Genomic DNA, 5,548 nt, shown 5'->3' on the forward strand with positions numbered 1-5,548 from the left:
TCATGTTAGTTGATGGCCATACGAACCAACTTCGATTATACGTTCTCGGGTTCTAGTGCCCGAAATACTTACAAGTTCCATTCTGTAGGTTATACTAGTTATTGCACAAAAAATCTCTTTGGTTTATTTTAAGAATCGGAGAGAAATGTTTTTAATAGTATACCACAGTATTATATATGAGAATATGATTGATGTGAGAAAAGGTTCATTACACCACTATCTTGTATTAAAACAGGTTTTTGACTGTTTTATTCAGCGTGAACATATGGTAACAGTGTAAAGCTATGGTAGAGTTTTTTCGCCTATTCGCCACTAATGGCGCTACTTGTAATCGTGCACGGTCCCTATAGATGATATTACTGTTTCACGCCCGTTGCCAACGTTTCGAAAGTTCATTGCTTCAAAACGTTGGCCATTTAAGAAAAATAAATATTTTTGAGCAGCAAAAGACCAAAAAAGTCATCTCTTAAAACAAAAAAAACAAAAATTGTTGCACGAGTTCCCAGTTTTGTTTTATTATGATTCCATGGCTACTTTGATGGAAAACTGCTGTTGTTAAACAGTTTGTCAATTGACATAGTCGAAAAGTGATGGAAAATGCTAGCTGGGTTGTGCTTTACTGATAATTATATCACTTTATTTTGGGAAAACATGCTTTAATGTGACGTTTCTGAATATGAAATAACGCAAAAGTAAAACATGCTATTTCGCTTAAAACGTGGAATCAGAGTTAAAAACCTGGGGAATGAAGTAATCTATGATACAGGATTCAAAATGGTTACGTTCAACATTTATCAATAGAGTATCAATATTTTAATGATAGTAAATGAATACAGTTTGTACAAAAGCGCTCAACTTTCGGGGCACCAACTAAGGAGTGTATCGAAAATAAGCTATCCATATACATTTGTGTTGTACGCATGTTTTTGTGATGGTTTTTTATGCTCAGATCACAGCATGCTGTGCGTTTGGCTGTCAGCTTTCGTTTGTTTACTTGTTTATGCGGTTGAAATTCTGCGTTTTCAAAATGTCGCGTATTGAACAGGAAGTAAAAATTAAGGTTCTGGACACATGGCTAAGTGAGAAGGGTATTATTATGCGAAAATTGGCGAAGCGGTTTGGAATTCATCATACCAGTGTTAAAACCATCATTAATAAGTTTGGGGAACACTATTCTTTGAATGAGCTACCAGGAAGAGGCAGAAAACCCGATTCTTCCAATCCGAAACTGGACCAGAAAGTGGTATCTCTAATCATGAAGAACAAATCAATGTCAATACGTGATTTAGCTAAAAAAGCAGGAACGAGTGATTGCGCTAAAAAAGCAGGAACGAGAAGCAGAAAATCTCGAATCAAAGTGTAGAACAGAAGAAGAGAGCAACAACAAGGGCCCGGAAATAGTATTCGCGTCTTTTGCAGTGACCGGATGTATGCGTTTAGATGGTCGATGAGACTTATGTAAAGGAGGACTCATAAACCCTTCCAGGTCCACAATACTTTACTGTCGTCGTTGGGGAGGATGTGAGCGATGCGGATAGGCCGATTCAAGTGGAGTAATTCGTTCGAAAGATACTGGTATGGCAAGCAATATGTTCCTGTGGTTTGAAGACAACCATTTTTTACACTACCGGAAAGCTTCGGCTCACTATGCCAAAACCACTGTCAATTGGCTTGCGGAAAAGGGTATAAATTTCATTGAGAAAAATATCAACCCACCAAATTGCCCTCAGCTTCGACCCATCGAACGTTACTGGGCAATCGTGAAGAGGGTCTTCGATAAGACTAGCAAGGCAACTGGGAACATGCAGAAGTTCAAAAACATTTGGGCTCAAGCGTCCAAAAAGTGCGATGCAACACTTGTCCGGAACTTGATGAAGAGCGTTCGATCAAAAGTCCGAAAATTCATGAAGGAATAACTTAAGTATATTTCATCCAGTTTTCATTATGGTTAAGTTTAACCTCGTTCAATACAGGATTTTAGTTTGAATAAAATGTCGTTTTTTATCATAATTTGACAAAAAATCGCGGATAGCTTATTTTCGATACACTCCTTATAACGACATAATTTTACGAGCGATTTGAAAATATTTTAACTTGAAACTCAATGGAATCCAAAAAAGACCGAGTCGTTCACGATAGAACTTGAACCGAAAATCACTAGATTATGAGATTTGCGATCACAGAAGCACACATAATAAATGTAGAATACTTTGCGGAAAACTTGAATTTCGAAAAAAAAATAAGTGCTATGATCCTTTGTTTCTGGATAAGACAGAATTTTCAGTTGAAGTTGGTAAGGAAATAACACAACAACATTCCATTCCAACAAACTGAACCAGTCATCTGGCACCAGTATTTTAGCACCAGCCATTCGGTAGTACACCGATTACGTTGAGCCCCAAACACTCGAAATGTGAAAAATACCTACCACTTTCATTTTAAAAAAGATTATAAGGTTATTTTAAGGAAGAAGGAGTGTAGCAAGTGCCCCGAACTCGGGAAGTTTAAGGTAAAATTGATCGGATGTTACGAAAAATGGTCATTCTTGTCGAGTATAGCATATTTCTAGCAACTAAGTGAGGGTCACAACAATATTCACAAGAGGGAGAGGACGTGACGAGAAACGTTAACTTACAGATAACAGGCTCAAACAAAATTTTTCAAAATCCTGTGTAAATTTCAAATTTGCCATACGTTAGAAACACTACTACCACTTAGTCGACTAATCGCCGCGTTTCAAAACGTTCCACTACGTTCCGGAACGATAACAAAATCATCCTCTCTGTTATGTAAATATTCCAACTACAACCATTTTAACACTTATCACACAATTTCTTTAAGTGTTAAAGACAATTTTATTTCCATGTCGCATAAATCACAAAACAAATCGATCGGAATAAAACAAAAACAAACTTGTCATTTTAGTCATTTTGGTTTTGGTACCTCGTGGGTACCGATTTGTGCAGAAGTGCACATGACTGTTTTGATTATTTTACGTTTCGCATTCAGCTCATCAGTGCATTAGCAGATTATGTTGACTGCTAATGCCACCTCGCGGATCAACATAATCCGCTAAGCAGACGTAAAGTCATTGCTATTTACAACGCACTTATTTACACCGAAGTGCTATGTCTATCCTGACGTCCCAGGCGAAAACGAATTTACGACTTTATGGCCGCAAACATATTTTAGTCATTTTGGTTTTGGTACCTCGTGGGTACCGATTTGTGCAGAAGTGCACATGACTGTTTTGATTATTTTACGTTTCGCATTCAGCTCATCAGTGCATTAGCAGATTATGTTGACTGCTAATGCCACCTCGCGGATCAACATAATCCGCTAAGCAGCATTTTAACCAACAGCAAAACAAAATCTAGCGTGAAGTGAATGTTGCATCCAAAACTGTGGCTCATGTGAAAGCGGCACCCGAATCGTGGTGGCACCTCGTGTCGATCGTGATGACATTTGCAAGTGATCGCTGATTGAGCAAAATTTACACACAGTTCATATGTGAGCCTGTATATCCGTTATCTGTGGTTAATTCAAGTACGTTACAAGTGCTTTTTTTTGGATCTCAGAGGTTACTAACGCCGTTTTTCATTGAAAAACACTGGTGGCGTGGATTGCTCTGGTTTTGTACTTCCGAGCAGAAGTGCAATTTTTTGACTGACGGTGTTTCATTGTCATTTCTGCTCGAAAGTGCAAAACCAGAGCAATCCACGCCACTGGCGTTTTTCAATGAAAAACGCCATAAGAAGGTAATTATAGAGGGATAGAGGTGTTTTAAATGTTCCTAACAAAAGGGTTCAAACATAAAAGTAACATGGGGCACTGACTGTGCGCAAACTGAACATGAACGGAGTATTGTTTAATCGGGTTGCCGTCTAAGTTGTGTTTCACTACATTCAGAGTATTTCGATGCGGCCTTGGCTTCATGGAACATTTCCGACAGAGCCGGTGAAACATGTTAAACCCAGGTGGGTAATTTTTCATACTGCGGAGTCCTACCTACTACTTTGAAGTATTACTCTATTCTAATGGAAATGATATTTATCCCTATATTTATCATTCTGCACTCTAGTCGTTTTTTTAATAAAATATTGATTCTATAAAACTTTTCATGAAACGCGTAAATTAGAAGTTTGAAGAGTTTTCGGTACTAAGTTTTAAAACAAAATTTCGCATCTAAGGGCATATTCAGGAGTGTTCTAGTTCTAGATGCATAAATTATGTCAGTTTTAAAATTTAAATCTAGAAATTATAACAAAATAAACTGGCAGCCCCAGCAGCGTTTTATCTGTGTTTCAAATATAGAAAAAATAGAACGGCAATGTATACCAGTTTTAAATTTGACAGTAGAACTGGTCGAATAATTAAAACTAAAACGGATTGCTGGAGATACGTTTGTTTCAGTTTCATTTACATTATAGACCACCCATATGAATCTTGCAGCTGCTGAAGTTGCTCTAAGGTTTAACCTGGTTTCAAAATCACTGCCAATATTTGTTTTGAAATCAAAGTACCAACCTTCAACGAACCTTTAACATCAATAGCATCACGATCACTGAATCTATCGACATATAAGTGACGTTACTAATTCATTTATGAAAAATGGAAATAACGAATTCCGCGTGTTGCTAAAACATTGCTTTTTAAAGGGAAAAAACGCGCAAGCCCAGCTATAGCTTGAGAAGTATTTTTCCCACTAGGATCTATTGAAAATGAAGGTTTGTGGTATTCTGATTTTGAACGTGACTAAACGAAGCAGTCAACCGGAAAAAATTAAGCAAGTTTTGATAATCGTGATGTATGAACGCAAAATCAAAGTTCATGAGATTAGACATGCTGAGATCGTTTGCACATGAACTGGAAGTTCTTTTACGATCTTGTTCGAAAATCTGAGCATAAAAAAATCGTCACCAAACGGATCTCGAACACGGCCGCGACAAGAATCAACAAAAGTCTGCCGCAATAAAATGGAATGCGTTGGTATGAAACAGTGGACGAAACATGGATCCACTATTTTATCCGGAGTCATACCAGCATTCAGACTGGGAAAGCCATCTGAAACCGTAACAGGTAGCTGAAACAATCATGGCATAAGTTTTTTAGATGTTCGAGGTATAATTAACATCGACTATCTTGAACAGGAAAGTACCATCAAAAATGATTCACCGTCAACCAAGACAATGCACCGTGTCATAAGTCAATGAAAACAATGAAAAAATTAAACGAATTGGGCTGCGATCTGTTTTCTCATCCACCTTGTTCACAATTACCTAGTCCCAGCGATTGCTTGTCCTTTGCGGATCAGAAAAAGCCACGCCAGCGAAAAATTTTGGCTCGAATAAGACAGTCATCGCCGCAAAGGAAGCCGATGTTTAGACCAGTGACAAATCATTCTATAAGTTATGAAAAGTGCTGGAACGATTGTATGTCATTTGAAGATGATAATGTTGATGAAGAAAAAATAGGCCTGCACACGAAATTATGTTTTCCTGGTTCGTTCCTGGACTGTTTAAACGATGTGTTAGCAACTTTTACTTAT

Source organism: Malaya genurostris, chromosome 1 (genome assembly GCF_030247185.1).
Source record: "Malaya genurostris strain Urasoe2022 chromosome 1, Malgen_1.1, whole genome shotgun sequence".
Lineage (NCBI taxonomy): Eukaryota > Metazoa > Arthropoda > Insecta > Diptera > Culicidae > Malaya > Malaya genurostris.